General features: G+C 39.0%; 1 protein-coding gene and 1 non-coding gene across 3 annotated transcripts in view; both read right to left on the reverse strand.

Moving 5' to 3' along the window:
- Positions 1-16,984, reverse strand: part of RASAL2 (RAS protein activator like 2) — a 238,558-nt gene that overhangs the window by 154,323 nt on the left and 67,251 nt on the right. The gene's annotated exons all lie outside the window — the stretch shown is intronic.
- On the reverse strand, positions 15,769-15,875 carry LOC113413207 (U6 spliceosomal RNA). Its single transcript, XR_003371027.2, has one exon. It is a non-coding gene; the product is annotated as a U6 spliceosomal RNA (small nuclear RNA).

The following is a 16,984-nucleotide window of genomic DNA, read 5'->3' on the forward strand; positions in this document are numbered from 1 at the left end:
TAAATATTGATTTTTTTTTATAAAAAAGAGCAACTTTTACCCCAAAACAGGCAAAGGAGGCAGACTGAGTTGCTCACAGAATCACAGATTAATTTAGAGATCTATCTATCTGCAATCGGCCACCTCAGTCTGCACTGAAAAGCTTCAGTCCTAAGGAAAGTTAGGCTCTGCTTTTAGATTAGCTAGAAAATAAGAAATCCAAGGATTTCCTGCTTTCTAGCTAATCTAAATCACCTCCTGGCAGAGCAGAACAGCTGATGGTCAGAAAAAAAGAAAGGAAAAATAGCAAGTTACTGAACCAGGCAAGTTGGATGGCTCGCATGCCAGGTAAGGAGTGAGTGAGCGGGGAGGGAAGGGCCCAGCCAGTGGAACAATTTGCCAGTTCTCCGAACTGGGGACAATCGTGTGTGCAGTGTTTGCAAGAAATTATCAGCTGTGCCACCTGGACAGCTGACAAGCCCTGCCCTCAGGTGCGCAGCATTTGAAACTCCTCTTGTTTCCTGCTTTTTCAACCTCAGCTGTGCTGCACAAAGCAGCTGAGGAGGGAAAAGCAGGAAACCAAAGACAGCCTAGAGCCCGGGCAGGCAGGTGGGTCAAACACCAAACCGGTTCAGTGTCAGCTGCTCTTCCCAGCTACAAGTTCTACAGAACCGGGCCGAATCGGTAGCATCCCACGCCTGGATTAAGGAGATTACTGTGCAGCAGGAAGGTTGGTACACTAGCAACAATCCCCTCTAATCCCCGTAGCCCAACTTCGCAAACAGGATCGCAAACAGGATCTCACATCCATCTAACTGCAATACTGTACCCTTCAGAGTGTTATATTCATCAATGGCTACACGCCTGCCCTGGCCCCAGCACCAAACCCAGCGGGGTACATCTCCAAGCCTATCCTTTGGCTCCCTTATTTCCAAGCTTCTCCATTGGCACCTAAGCAAGTTCACCTGAGATCATGAACGAAGGAGCCTTTAACACTGGATCACTAATAGCAACTTCAGAAACCAAATGGATTAGATTTAGGTTGTATTTCAAATACCGGGATTGCCCTCCCTGAGAGCAGTCTGTCTGATCTCCTCTCATTATTGCCTTGGTAGGGCAGTCTGCCCCATCTACTTCCATATCATCCTTTCTGCTCTTCACATCACCCTAATAACTTTGTTTGCTCTTTCTCTCCCAATTGCCCCAACCTTCTGACTTTATCACCTCTCAATTACAGCATGTCACCGAAGCAAATATGAAAAGATCTGTTTTTCCTCCCAGACAAAGACCCCCAATCCCACCATCCAAAACTCCAATGACATCATTAAGCAGCTACTGCCACGTGTGAGAATGTGTTTGACTTGTATTCCGCACCCCCCCAGTCAGGCTAACCAGTAACCATCTTCCCCTCTCATCTTTACAATCCACACCCCAACATTCACACTACGCAATTCAAGAGAACGCAATCTGAAATAAGGTGCCATCTAGAATTCTACCAGGTGTGTGCAATTTATAAAATGTACTGTCAAAAGAGTGAACTTCAGGGTTGAATGGTGTTTGTTAATTATTTTAAGACAAACATGGGGGGGGGGGAAACTATTCTGACAACAGAGGAATTACAGTCATGTTCAATATAAGCTGACTTGAGAAAATCAGACTACATATGGATTTTTTTCCTCCGATATGGTGCTCTAATCTGCCCAAAGTTAACTATCATAGTTTGTTTGGGGAGGGAGAGTCCTTTTCATATTTGCATCAGTGACATGCTGTAATTAAGAGGTGATAAAGGCAAGGGCAAAACCAGGGGTGGGATTCAAATTTCTTAACAACCCGTTCTGTGGGTGTGGCTTAATTTATGGGTGTGGCTTGGTGGTCATGTGACTGGGTGGGTGTGGCTTGCTGGCTGGGCATGGCTTGGTGGTCATGTGACTGGGTGGGCATGGCTTGTGTGTAAATATTATAAATATTTATGTAAATATTGATTTTTTTTATAAAAAAGAGCAATTTTTACCCAAAAGCAGGCAAAGCAGGTAAGCAGATTAAGTTGCTCACAGATTCACTTAGAGATCTACCTATCTCCAATCGGCTACCTGAGTTAGTCATATAAAATTTGCTTGCAAGCAAACTCACAAAATTAACTCACAAAACTCCATATATGTAAATATTGATTTTTTTATTTAAAAAGAGCAACTTTTACCCAAAAGCAGGCAGGCAGATTAAGTTGCTCACAGAATCACAGATTCACTTAGAGATCTATCTATCTCCAATCAGCTACCTGAGTCTGCACTGGAAAGTAGAAGCTTCAATCCTAAGGAAGGTTTGGCTCTGCTTTCAGATTAGCTAAAAAGCAAGTAATCCAAGGATTTCCTGCTTTCTAGCTAATCTAAATCTCCCGGCAGAGCAGATCAGTTGATGGTCGGGGGGAAAAAGGAAAAAATAACAACTTACTAAACCAGGCAAGTTGAATGGCTTGCATGCCAGGTAAGGAGTGAGTGGGCAGGGAGGCGTGGGACCAGCCAGTGGAGTGATTTGCTGGTTCTCTGAACGACGTGTGTGTGTGTGTGTGTGTGCAGCGTTTGCAAGAAATCAGCTGTGCAGCCTGGACAGCTGACAAGCGCTGCGCGCAGGTTGAAAATCCTCTTGTTTCCTGCTTTTTCAACCTCAGCTGTGCCACGCAAAGCAGCTAAGGAGGGAAAAGCAGGTAATAAAAGACAGCCTAGAGCCCGGGCAGGTGAGTGGGCCAAACACCCAAACCGGTTCAGTGTCAGCTGCTCTTCGCAGCTACAAGTTCTATAGAACCGGGCCCAACCGGTAGCATCCCACCCCTGGGTAAGACTAAAAGAAAGTGGAGTGAGTCCAGAAGTGCAAGCCTCCTTTGTAGCAGCAAAGCAACTGACAATTGACAAACTGAAAGTTCTAAAACCTTTTAAAGATAGTTTTAATAGCACAATGGTTATGATGCAGCAGCATTTGATGGTTTTTTTTATAGTTACAGGACAAAGTTTGATATAAGATAGGCAGATATATAAATGATTTAAATAAATAAACAAAAAACAATATTGCTGATTTTACCTAAGTTTCTTCAGACCCCCAAGAGGCCTAGTGGCATAAAAAATATGGCCTAAAACCTAAAGGCTAACTTTTGTCTATCATTTTACTTTTTGGTAAAGACCATGCCATATTGCTTACTGAAATAAAAACAGGGAATGGAAAAACCAGATATGGGATTTTTGTCATTTCTTATAAATGTATAAATGTTTGGCAACAAATGCAGATGTCAATTAGGAAAGATATGCATTACATAAACACCACTGGGGGAAAGTCCATCAAAGAAGAAAGAAGAAAAATAGCATTGTCTGTGTCGTTTTTGAACTCAGAATCTGGCTTCTATGTACTCTGAAAATGATTCACTGATGTCTCATGGTGTCTCATTCTTTGTGGTTTAATCTAGACTACTTAGTAGCTAAAAAGAAACTTCATGAAAAATGCCAAATTCACTTTATAAATCAAACTTGGCATGCAATTCTTTGACATTCATTACACTGCCATTAATACTAATAAGCTTCTTTTAAAATAAATTATTAAAATCAATGATTTATCATAGTGATTGATGCAATTGTTCTAGAAACAGTAAATATTTTCACTCTACACTTGATCTCAGCCCAAAGGCTGAGTAGTAAGTAGTACTGTGTTCTGATTAATGATCATTATAAAAATAAGGATGCTCTCCCATTTATTCATGTCAACACATTTTCAAACATGGAGCTGCTTCCATTATCAATTGCAGTTTTTGACATTATTTTTAGGTTTAAAGCCTGCCTTTTATCCAGCAGCTCAAAATGGCCCACATGTGTTACCATTTTGTACTAATAAACCTAGGTTAAGATATGAGAGAGTAAGTCTCCATAAGTAAGGGTAAATTTGGCTGTCAATAATTATGAAAGTATCTCTGTTTAATTAGTCTTCCAGATTAAAAGGACATATTAGATTTTATAGAGTCTGCAGCAAAGAGGAAATCCGTTTCTTCATTATAGAGAGTAAGATTTATGAGATATGAAATCTGACTAATGTAGTTATAGTACCATTATAGTACCATTCCCACTCACTCAAAAAAATATCTTATGATGCTGCATACACATCCGATACCTCTACAATCAGCACAGGGGCACCCCAAAGCTGTGTGCTATCTCCACTTCTCTTCTCCCTATATACCAATGACTGCATCTCAAACAATCCATCTGTTAAAATACTGAAGTTTGCTGATGACACAACAGTGATTGGTCTCATTCGAGACAACGACAAATCCGCATACAAACAGGAGGTTATATACAAGTTGCCTCGCGGTGTAACCGGAACAATCTGGAACTGAACACACTCAAAACCGTAGAAATGGTGGTAGACTTTAGAAGAAACCCTCCCATACTACCACCTCTTACAATACTAGACAACATAGTATCAACAGTAGAGACCTTAAAATTTCTAGGTTCTACTATATCATATGACCTAAAATGGACACCTAACATCAAAAACATCATCAAAAAAGCACAACAAAGAATGTTCTTTCTGTGCCAACTCAGAAAGCTCAAACTGCCCAAGGAGCTACTGATACAGTTCTACAGAGGAATTACTGAGTCTATCATCTGCACCTCTATAACTGTCTGGTTTGGTGCTGCAACCCAACAGGACAGACACAGACTTCAGAGGATAATTAGGACTGCAGAAAAAACAATTACTACCCACCTGCCTTCAGTTGAAGACCTGTATACTGCACAAGTCAAAAAGAGGGCTGTGAAAATATTTACAGACCCCTCACATCCTGGACATAAACTGTTTCAACTCCTTCCCTAAAAACGATGCTATGGAGCACTGCACACCAGAACAACTAGACACAAGAACAGTTTTTCCCCCGAAAGCCATCCTCTGCTAAACAAACAATTCCCTCAACACTGTTCAACTATTTACAAAGTGTACACTACTATTACTGTTAATCTTCTCATCACTCCTTATCACCCATCCCCTCCCACTTGTGATTGTAGGACTGTAACTTTGTCGCTTGTAGCGTTACGATTTATATTGACTGTTTCCTAGCATGATTTGATTGTTGATTGTACCCTATGACTATCATTAAGTGTTGTACGTTATGATTCTTGATTCTTAACGAATGTACCTTTTCTTTATGTATACTGAGAGTATTTACACCAAGACAAATTCCTTGTGTGTCCAATCACACTTGGCCAATAAACTATTCTATTCTATTCTATTCTATTCTATTCTATTCTATTCTATTCTATTCTATTCTATTCTATTCTGAATCAAGTCATACTGACTACTGAGGATTCCATGGATAAAAAGCTATAAAGCCATCCCCATCAACAAGACAGGAATCATAACCAGGTGAGTTAATTCTCCTTTACTGTAACTACATTGCTATATTGACAGAATCTTGCAAGTCTGAAAATACATTTCTAGCTCTGTCTTCTTTATAGCCCAGGAAATTAGGAAATATCCCTTCTGAACCTCTTGGGCTGTCCACTATCCAGCTGTGGAGTGTGCAGTCTACTTTAACCAGGATTTGCTGCTTTTGGTAGCAAGCCACATTTTACTCTTAAACCTAAAAGTGGATTTCCAGTCTACATAAATCACTACAAAAAGCTTCTTTTGAAAGTAGACAACTCTTGCATTTCTACAATCACAAGTGACTGATGTTGAGGCCTAGACACCTTATTCTACTTCTTGAAGAGCTAGCTTGGAAGGAGTCATGTCTGAACAGGGAATAATAAATGTACACCATAGTAATCTCTCCTGAGCATATATAAATGCAGTACAGTCAGAAATTCTGTAGATATTAGACTTCACAAGCACACTTTTCCCCCTGAACTTTCTTTAATCACTTTTGACCATGGGTAGAACAGTTCTCACCATTAGCTTTTAAAATATCAGAGGTTCCTTCAAAACTGGGAACAAGCATATTTATTGTCATGAGATCTGCCTCTTGTGTCATCAGTTGTCAGAAGGGTTGACTGTTTGATGGATGAATCACTGGTACAAATCCTTATATGACACTAACAATGGAAAGAAATACTGTCTGCCAATTTTCAGAAGAAAGGACTAAGTAATACTTTTCATTCAAAAACACGGTGAGTATTCATTCCAAGATTAAGCAAATGTAATGAAATTTAGAAAAAGGAAACAAGTTAATCAGGATTACGGTCTTCTTGAAAGAGTCTGGAAATATTAACAGAGAGGTAACTGAACCATTTATTTATTTAGAAAGTAGCTCTTTCATCCACGTTTTTAGAGCAGATATCAAAGGTAGATTGAGACTGAGATTGAGACCATCATGCAACACACGAGGACAGAACGTTTTTTTTCACAAGTGATTATATTGCCAGCACAGCAGCTGAAGTAACAGAATCAAGGGAGATAAAAATCCAAGGATCCTCCATCCTCTTTCAATGTGCCTTTTTCAACCTAAGCAAGAGTTGAAGGCCAGAGTAACTTTGTTTCTTGATGCTATAAGCACTTCTTTTCTGTTTTGACCATAGCGGATCTCAAAGCCTACTGGCTGGTTATTACAGGGCTCAGAAGTCTGTCACAGAGATGCATATTCAAATAGTGTAGCCTCTATCTTGTTGTTGTTTTTGTTTCAATTCCATTTAAAAATTCACCAAGTTAGGCAAACAAGGCATATATTCACATACAGCTGCAATATGCCTCAAGCTGACTGCAGTAATGGTGTTCAAATTGTGGAGCATTCATATCTGAGACATTTGAAAGCTGCTAAATGTTAATGAAAAATGATTAAGCAATCACTTTAAAGTGCAAGCAGAAAAAGAGAGGATGTTAGGCAGGGATCTCTTTCACTTCTTAAATTACAGTGCAGCACTTATTTTGCTGATTCTTATCATGCCTTTATGCTAGTTCCAGGATGACTTACATGGGACTTCTTTTAGTTTATCCTCACAGTAACCTCCCTCTGAAGTAAGTTGGGCTTGTAATAAATAAAACTTACGGTAATCTATGTTCCCTAAAGGAAGGCAAGATTGTTTCCCCCAAGTAATTACCCACTGAGAGCTAAAAATAGCTGCAGGTATCCATGCTGAAACATGTAGATTTTTCAAGCTTAGTCATGGCTTGCGGGGCGTTTCAAAATGTCTCAACAGGACTCTCCCTTTCAATCTACAAGTTTCATCCTTGTTTCCGTTTCTGCTGGTAAAAAGAAATGTGTGTATGAGGAAGCTAGACATTGTAAAGGAGTTTTGTTTTTTGTTCACTGTTCTCTTTTGGAGAAATTATAATTCTCAATTTATAGTTGTCTTCCTTTTAGACAAATATAATATCTAAGGAAGACAAACTGAAGGTTTGAAAATAAACATTCAATTTTTATTTTTTCCAAGTAGCCACTGTATTAGCATATTTAACTGAAACCAAAAAAAGTGAAACACTTCAGGTTCTTTGATATCAGGAAGCAAAATAGTTCCGATTTAAGAATGATCTAGACTTTTCCTACCAGCTGGCTCATTAAAATACTCAACTGTTTTGTAGTGTTTGTCTTCCTGCAAATCAGTGTAGCTTCCTGATTTGTGCAGAAATGTTGAATTACATCTGTGGCTGCATACAAATTGGATCCAATCTGTGAACATGGTTTCTTAGCAATAAATGTCAAAAGTATTTGTAATCATTTGTTCTTTATATATCATTCATCTGAGATTTCCTCATGTTGTATCTCTCTTGCAAGTTTTGTCATTTTTACTCAAGAAACCTTTAATATGGGAGAGAAAGATATTCTAACTTAGCTGCATTATGATAAAACAGTGATTGCAACAAGTCAGATGTGACCTTCCATTCTAATCCAAGAAGAAATAAATTTCTTTAATGTCAATATCATCTAGGAAAAGCAATGCATCTACAGATAAGAGAGAGAACAATATTTATGCTAATAGAATAATATTTATATTAATTTCTTATTTTTTAACTTCCTCTTTGCATGCACTTCTACTAAAATAAGTAGAAACCTGACTTTTAGAAAATAGATTGGGAACTAGCATAGTATACAAACTCATTTCTTTCAAGTTTTTACATTTTTATTATTTGTTTAGATTTATATCTTTCAAAGACATGCCAAATAATTTGAAATAAATTAATTAATACATTAAATTATATTGTAGCATCCTACACAATATATTAGTGGGAATGAAGCCCAGATTTCTTTGCATCAGTCTTCATGCAAAAAGAAACTATAGCCCAACCTATCTGATCTTGATGCATATAAATCACCAGGACCCAATGGTTTACAACCTAGAGTTCTGAAGGAGCTGGCAGATGTTATCTTAGAACCATTGTACCATATCTTTCAAAAATCCTGGAACACTGGGGAATTACCTGAGTACTGTATTGGAAAAGAACAGGTGTGGTTTCTATCTTCAGAAGAAAGATGAGAATTTTTCAGGAATGGTTTGAAAGGGTGAAGATATGTTTTATAAGGAAATACTCTTCAAAATTTGGTGCAGGTTGTCTTTGACTTATGATCATTCATTTAATGATTATTCAAAGTTATGAAGGCACTGAAAAAAGTTGACTTATGAGCAGTTCTAATCCCTGTCACTATCACAGTATCCGCACAGTCACATTATTAAAATCCAGGCTTTTGGCCATCAGTAAGTATTTATAATGGTTGCAGCATCCTGGGGTCACATGACCAACATTTGCGACCTTCCCAGTGGGCTTCTCAAAATCAAAATGAATGGAGAATTTGCTTAATATCCATGCCAAAAAGTCATAAACTTGAGTGTTTAACAACCACATCACTTAGTGATGGAAATTCTGGTCCTGATTGTGGTTGTAAGGCAAGGACTCCTTATATCATTTTGAATATTCACTAGTATCACTAGTCCAGTGTTACTGGTCATACATCATATTATTATTTACTGCATAAGCTACTTAGTGACAATGAAATAGCAGAATTTAGAGACAGCAAGTAATGAAAAAAGCTGAAGAGCAAATAAAGTCTGAAAATCCTTTTAATTTTTCACCAGTGGAAATATTCTTGTATCTCAAGCGCTAAAAAAAAAAAAAAAAAAAGAACAGTTATCACAGCTCTTGAATGTTTTCCTAGGAACTGGGAGAGTTCTTCAAGACAATGTTTTTACTATTTAAAGGAGAATGGGCAGAAGACACTCATTATTTTTTCCTACTACCAGTACTTCTATTCTTTATTTTAAAGATGCAGTCAATTAAAGAAGAAAAATAAAGTAGCTATATAAAGTGGTGTTCAATGGGAAGCATTAAAAGCCCTCTGTAATGTTATATGGGAATAAGCTTGAGGACAAGGGGAAGAGCCACAGCCATAGAATGGTTGGAAAAGCAGTAGCTGAGACTGCAAAAGGAATACGGGCACGACAAATGTCTCAGAACGGATTTTTGAAAGCTTCTTGGACTCTAAAGACGATAGGGGAAAATGTACTTTCAGATTTACAATATTTTGTTAATGTAACATTAGAATAAAGTAGAATTAGTTCATCTGGGCATGCTTCCTATCTGTACTACTTCACAAGGCTGACATCATCTGTGCCCAAAATCTACATCAAAACTATAAGTACGTGTATTTATAAATGTCTGCACTGTTTACTTTCTGTCTCAGTTACAATTATATAACAGTTTCAGGCAGCTATCGCCTATTAGGTCTGATCCCAAATGTCTGAACCTTAACTTATGGCTTTGCTGAGAATTTTAGGAGTTCACATATCAAGGTCACACACAAAGTTGAGGAAAGCCATTTTTCAGAGTTATAGTCAACACTTAAATAACTGAATTTTCAGTGAGGTTGAGAAGAAAAAACATTCATTGTCATCTCATGAACTTATATAGCTGACCTGAACCTGGCTCAATCCACCACTGCCAGCAGTATATATCCTATATAAGAAATGCAGCGCACAATCAAATCATATTATTGTTATTTTGCTTTGCTCATGTAATATAAACAGGTCTCCTTCTTTCTTCTTCCCCATACCTTACACATTTATGACAGCCACATCCTGTAAGACAGCTTGTTAAATTTAAGAGACTTAATTCAAGCAGCCTTTATTTCAGGCATATGCTATTAAAAAACTGGCACAGCAGGCTAACAGGACATTGTATAACTGACATCAAAAATACTGGAGACTGTGAGTAGGAAGAAGGGAGCTGAATTTCCTGTCTATAAGAACATCTGTAGAGTTATCTCCAGCTATATATAGAAAGGAAGTTACAAACTGCCCCCAACTAATATTTAGTTGCCAGATTAGTTATTTTCTCCCTCCAAGATTATTAAAATGGCCTAGCTCCCAAAACAGTGATATTTCATCCATTGAAGCATTAAGTCACATACTGTGGCTAATCCTAAGAGTATAATTAATTATTTGACAGTTCCCAGAAGCCATCATTGTATTCTTGACAAAATCGTCAACTCATCAAAATTGCATGGCTGCTGAACAAATAGAGCTATATAGCCTCTGGTTAGGCTTGCAACATCATGCATCACTGCTGTCCTAGACATTTAATTGTTAAATATTCCAGACTATTGTGCTAGTGGAAAGTGGAGTCATAGGGCATAAATCCACTGGGAGCACTCCAGCATGAAAAGCTACAGTTGCCTGGAGTTACCATAAGCTTCAATTTGTTTAGTAACTAATATCATCTATGACCAGAACAAAAGGTACAGAAAATAGAACAGAGAATTTTACCTTAAATTTACTTTTGGAAGTTTGATGGTAAAAGGTGAATTTAGTTATTGAACAAATTGTCTAGGACAGCAATGATGCATGGTGTTGCAGGCATGGCCAGAGGCTGTTCAACTCTATCCAGTTGTAACTCTTTAAGGGTTCACTAGAATGTTATTTTTATGACCCTACAGGAAGTGAAATAGAGGCAAACTGTATGAAGGTATGCATGTCTTCTTTGAAATCTGTCTGTGGCACCAACCCCAGTTGCACCCTGTAGTTTGTTGTTTGTTTGTTTAAACAAGGGAAAGAAAAGGTAATTGGAAGAAAAGTGACTCCTGGCAGCAGCTGGGAGAATTAAAAACATGGCTGCCAGAATCATGTGAGATCATATGTTGCTGGCACACAAAGCTGAGTCACTTGACTGAGAGAAATGATGGCTGCACCATTTGTTCAAGAAAATAGGGAGTCTCTGTATGATTACTAATATGTTCTAACTTGAGAATTTTGTTGTAACCAACAATCAACTTGACACATTTCTTATCTGGCTTCATTTTCATTTCTGAACAAAACCCTTATTCTTCTACTGAGTATTGTAGAAACTCCTTATAATTCTTTGTTATGGTCCAAATTTGATAGGCTGAAGCCAATATAAATTAGTCAGAAATTCCAACTTGGTTACAAATGAATCAGGTTCAACTACCCCATCATTAAGATCATTTAAAACATTTGAGAATAGTGTACATGTATATTCAACGGAATCTCATCAATATTAGTCTAAGTTCTTATATTATTAAATTATATTATTTCTTTAATTATATATTAAAGCATGATAGTTTCTCTTGAAAATTTTAAACTTTCAGAAAATTTCAAATTTGAACTCAGTAAATCACACTGTCAATCCTCTTGGTTGAAGTGTCTGAATAAATAAATAAATAAATTTGGAAAATAACCCAACAAGTTTTCACAATGAATATTTATGTTGCTTTATTGTTTCTATTTCCTATTTCATATCAATTAATGCAACATAACACATTGGTTTCATCCCTATTGCTCCCTGGCAAGTACTGTATGTGGGTAATTACATATTTCCTTGGCTAGCATAAAAACAAAGAGCTCTAAAACCTGTAGAGCAAATATATATATATTAAAATACCTCCAATTACTGCCCATATTATATTTTTTGTCTTGTACATATCATTTTGTACCAATACTATAGAAATATTATTGATGTACAAAATCTTTGCATTCTTAAGATTCATAGATATATCCTTTCCTGTATTTCCTTCTTTAAAAAAAGTACTTTTGGCTTTGTGTCTTATTTTACTTTTTAACTGTAATTTTATTTATATTTGTCTGGATATTTGTTTTTCTGTATGTATATATATGATGTTTGAGAATAGTGTACATGGTATGCACAGATTAGTGTAACAGTTCTACAGTTCTATTAGATATTTTAGACTTATATAATTTAGATACCAGATATTTTATTATATTAGGCCTTATGGCTGTAATAAACTGAACAAAGATTTGTTTAATTAAGAAAAAAAACTATAGAGTTTACATTAGGAATTCAAAAAGTGATCTAGAGTACAAAACAAAACAAAAAACAAGACTGACCGTATTTCTAGATTCATTTACAAAGAACCAAAACCAGTATAACTTGCATTATATTTGAAGTAAATCTGTAAATCCCAGAAAATTTATTAAAGGTCTTGGTTCAGTTTTCAAGATACTTAAATAAGCTCTTTTTACTCTTATTTCTTTTTTTGTCTGTTTGTATATTGTCCAATGGAAAAGTATACTTAAAAATAGACATGTGTTTATGTAAAAGGGCGTTGGTACTTACCTGACACGCCCTTTCTCTGTGAGCTGTGAAGAGCATCCATTGTTTGGGATGATGCTTCTGTCGCTCGTCTGATAGGCTTAATTGAGAGGACGCTCCTCCTCCTCCATGGGACTCCTCCCTAGCATCCCCAGTTTTGGCGAAGTCGAAGTGATGAAATATTTCTTCTCCTTCACCCTTTCTAATACTTGGCCGGAATAGCATCCTACCAGATGAATAAGGGTGGGGATGGATGCTCTTCACAGCTCACAGGGAAAGGGCGTGTCAGGTAAGTACCAACATCCCTTCTCCAGATGAGTTGTTCAGAGCATCCATTGTTTGGGACATACCAAAGCTTGGTGTGTCCTACGGGAGGGCTTCCGTCTGGTTCGGATTCTCCTTTTTCTTGGTCCCTATGGACCCTTTGTAACACTTTCCTGTCAAAGGCAGCCTCCATAGAGGCGAAGACATCATTCTAATAGTTTCTAAAAGGTGATGGTGAGGCCCATGTTGTCGCCTTGTAAATTACCTCTATTGGCGCTTGTGGCCCTTGTTTTCAACATTGCAGCACTCCAGATTGAATGAGCAGTGATGCCCCTGGGTACAGGAACAGACTGTGTCTCATAGGATTTGGGAATTGTGCTCTCAGCCACTTACTGGTCATTGAGGAAGAGGTCTTGCACCCAATGGTGGGTGGTTGAAAAGAAATGAAGAGAACTTTTGTTTCCTAACACACATCGTGCGGTTGAAATACATGCAGAAAGCTCGCCTTACATCTAGATTGTGGCATTGTTGTGCCAGATTTTATGTTGGTTTCAGACAAATGTACGGGAGTATCAGTTCCTATGGTCTGTGGAAACCCAAATTTATCTATGGGTGAAGGATGGATCTGGACCACTCTGTCTGTGTGAAAAATACAAAACTCCTGTTTAACTGACAAGACTACTAGATCCAAGATGTAACTGGCTGATATAATGGCAACCAAGAGAACCACCTTGTACATTAGGAATGGAGACTCATGGTCTACATGGGCTCAAAGGGAGTTTTCTTGAGTGCGGTAAGGACCTTGTTGAGGTCCCACATGTGATATCAATGCACTACAGGAGGCCGTAAGATTGTAGCCCCGCGCAAGAAACTTGCATATGCATGGGTGATGAGAAATGGACTGCAAGTATCTCCTGGTGATGACCGATGCTAAGGCCTCCACTTTGCCTGTTTATATGAACAAGATAATAATGAAATGTCATTTAAATAACACTGCTATCTAACAGGTGTTTCCCTGAGATGGACAGCCAGAGCCGTGAGAACCTTCGTAAGAACCTTGAGCAGATGACAACCCAAAAGACAGTGCAACATATTCAAAACACTGAGTATTATAACCAAAACTAAGAGGTTTGCTATGTGAGGATCTAATTGTAATGTGGGGATGAGCCTCCATTAAGTCAATGGAGGGTAGAAAGTCACCCCTTCTGAAACTCAGAAGTATGGAGTTCAGTATACTCATTTTAAGCCTCCTATAAACTAGGGACCGATTAAGTCATTTTAAAACTAAAATTGCCCCTGCTGATCTGGTTCCACAGGTTGGTTGCCTGGATCTCCAATAAATGAACAATAGCTGTCTCCATCATGCTCCCTTTAACAGGATCCCCAGAGAGAAGGCAAGTAATGCAAAGTTTCCGGGGGGAGGATGGAAATTCTATAGCCAGGCCTAATCTTCTGATACCTCTAACCCAGGAAACAGAGGTAGAGGCATCCCATCTGTCCATGAAAGGCTTGAGCCTTCCACCAATAGGGGCACAGTCGTGAAGCCTATGTTGTGCCTCGGCGACCTCTATTTCATGTTCCTCAAGAGATTCTTTTGCTCTGCCCTCCCCTTCAGTATCTATCTCCAGATCGGAAACTATCCGACTGTTGGTGATTCATGCGTCCAGACGGTCCCTGGAGTCTGGAGGAAAAAAGTCCCTGGTAGAGGGAATGAAGGAACCCTCCAAAAAGCTGGGAAGGACTATTTTGGGGTCTATGAAAAGAGAGGAACTTACTTTCTGCTTCTAGTCTCTATCAGAGATAGGTCAGGGGCACCACCAACCAAATTACCTCCCTATATAGGGGAGGAAGCAAGCTTCCATTAGTTGTGTGATATCTGCTTGCCAATGTCTGAGCCATAGAAGTAGGTGAGAAGTAACCTGAGATGTCCTGGCTCGAGCAGATAATTTAATAGAGTTTTGCAGCGTCCTTGTGCGCCCTGATATTGGAATTTGAGATAATCTCCCTCAGATGGCGAAGCTACCTGAGAGACGATCTAATAAAAAATAGGGATGCGGCCGACTCCGCTCTTATGGCCCCCACATCAGATCGACATGCCCTACATGGAGACAACTCGACCCTGTATATCCTTTAACTTGAGAGCCTCTTCTGCTTCCGTTGGAATTGCAGAGGAGGATGATAATTGCCATTATTGTTTTATCTACTATTGTGGTGATGAGAAATTTAGCAGAATCAGAAAACCAAATTAAAATTTTTCTATCATATCCTGTAAGAGGGGTATACGCCACTGAAGAGACCCCTTGTTTCTGGACGAGGTCCAAGAACCTCTGTGGGACAGTTATGACTTCTTCTTACATTATTGGTTGGGAGAAGATTAAATCGTCTGACCCCCCTTACAGTAACGATTGTTGGGCCGAGGGGAAATGGAACATCAAGGCAGGAAGTAGTTTGTTTGTTTTTAAACAACAGAGACTTGAAAAAAGTCTGAGGGCAAAACAGACCTGAAGGTCGGTGGTCTGGCTTAATGCCTTCAATGTCTGACATGCCCCCCCTTTTTAGGTGATCCGCCTCTGACAGATTTTGGTCACTGTCATGAGTAGATCCTTCCTCAACCTGTTCCATCTGGTCTCTAGTTCTCCCTCATCCTATGCATCATGTGAATGTGTAACTGGATCATATAATACTCCCTTGAAGGAGATACCTGGCTGGTAATGAAGGTCCATTCTGCATAGTAACTAAATCGAATGAGAATCGATTGTGGAGGCTGCCTAGCCATCAACTTCTACTGTACCCCGGCTGCAATGCCTCTTCGAGTCGCCATGTCCCTCCAGGACTTCAATTTGTCAGGGATATCCTCTGGGAGGATATCCCAGAGGTCCCACAGGATATTCTGTGGTCCCACAACTGTCTGTCAGGCAAGTAGCGTTGCTGAAGGCCTCGGTTGAACTGGTCCCTCTGAGGCTCTCCTGGGTGGCGTTGAGAGATCCAGGGATGGAGGCAAGGTGAAATATGGAACACTTCACAAATTTGTGTGTCATCCTTGCACAGGGGCCATTCTAATCTTCTCTGTATCATTCCAATTTTAGTATATGTGATGCCGAAGCGAGCATTCTGGGAATGGGACCAGGGTGGCTGGGGAAGAGGACTGAGACTTCTGTTCAACCTCCCTCATGCATTTTTTTTAAAATATGCTTATCTAACACATTTTGGCGTCTCTTGGCATCCTTTGTTGCCTTAGAGGTCTCTCTAGGACTTTTTGACCTACTTTGAATTGGTTTATTGTACTCTGGGGGTATTTTTGGTTGCCCTTGAAGATTCTGACCTAAAGCCCACAAGGTGAGATATCTATATCTATATATCTGTATGTGTATGCGATATTAATGGATCGTTGACTGGTCCAGAGACCTGATGTAAACAGAGGCAGGGAATCCTCTTGATATTTGCTCCCCCCCCCTTTTTTGGTAAATTCAATTTGTTATTATGTTATTATTCATAAAAATATTGATATAATTAATATTATGTTATTATTGATAATATTTTTGTTATATCTGTGTACAGGTACTAACATAAATTGTTGTGCTGTTAGATGACTGAATATGGAATCAAATTGTGAACACGTTTCAGGACCTGTATTGCAATTGGGTGATCCTGCAGTCACTGGGCCTCAACAGCTTCCTGCCCAGGCGGACACAGGCCTTCACGCTCACTGTTACTGTGCTGCTATATTCTGTGAAGGCTGCCAACTTAAAAAGGAAGCCCTATAGTCAACCTCAGAAAGAGGTCCGCAATCGGCATAAATGTCCCCTGGACCCTCACGGAGAGATCCTTGTGAGGGGAAGTGGCCTCTAAACAGATAATGCCATGGAACTTATAAACAAAATTATGCCAGCGTTGTTTTAGTCGTCAAGATGTAGCATCAACCATCACCTCTTATTGTGAGCCGATGCAAATCTAACTAGAATTTTAGAATTTGAGCAGGAGAACTCTGAGTCCTCTGGCTCCACCTGATCAATAGCCCCTGCTTCTTCTATATACCCTGCAGGAGTATATCTGAAACTGCAGAATCTCCTGTGGAGAGATACCTGAGGGTAAGAATGCTCTGTCCTGCTTAGTGACTGGAGTTATAGGGAATTTCAATCGGAAGGAGCACTCTGTTGTTGGCCAGAGCAGTATGCTGCACCCCCGCAGAGATACATTGGTGTATTGCTAATTCCATCCA

The sequence above is a fragment of the Notechis scutatus genome, chromosome 3 (genome assembly GCF_049901735.1).
Source record: "Notechis scutatus isolate UNSWTSFEM ecotype Mainland chromosome 3, rNotScu1.2, whole genome shotgun sequence".
NCBI classification, from domain to species: Eukaryota; Metazoa; Chordata; class Lepidosauria; order Squamata; family Elapidae; genus Notechis; species Notechis scutatus.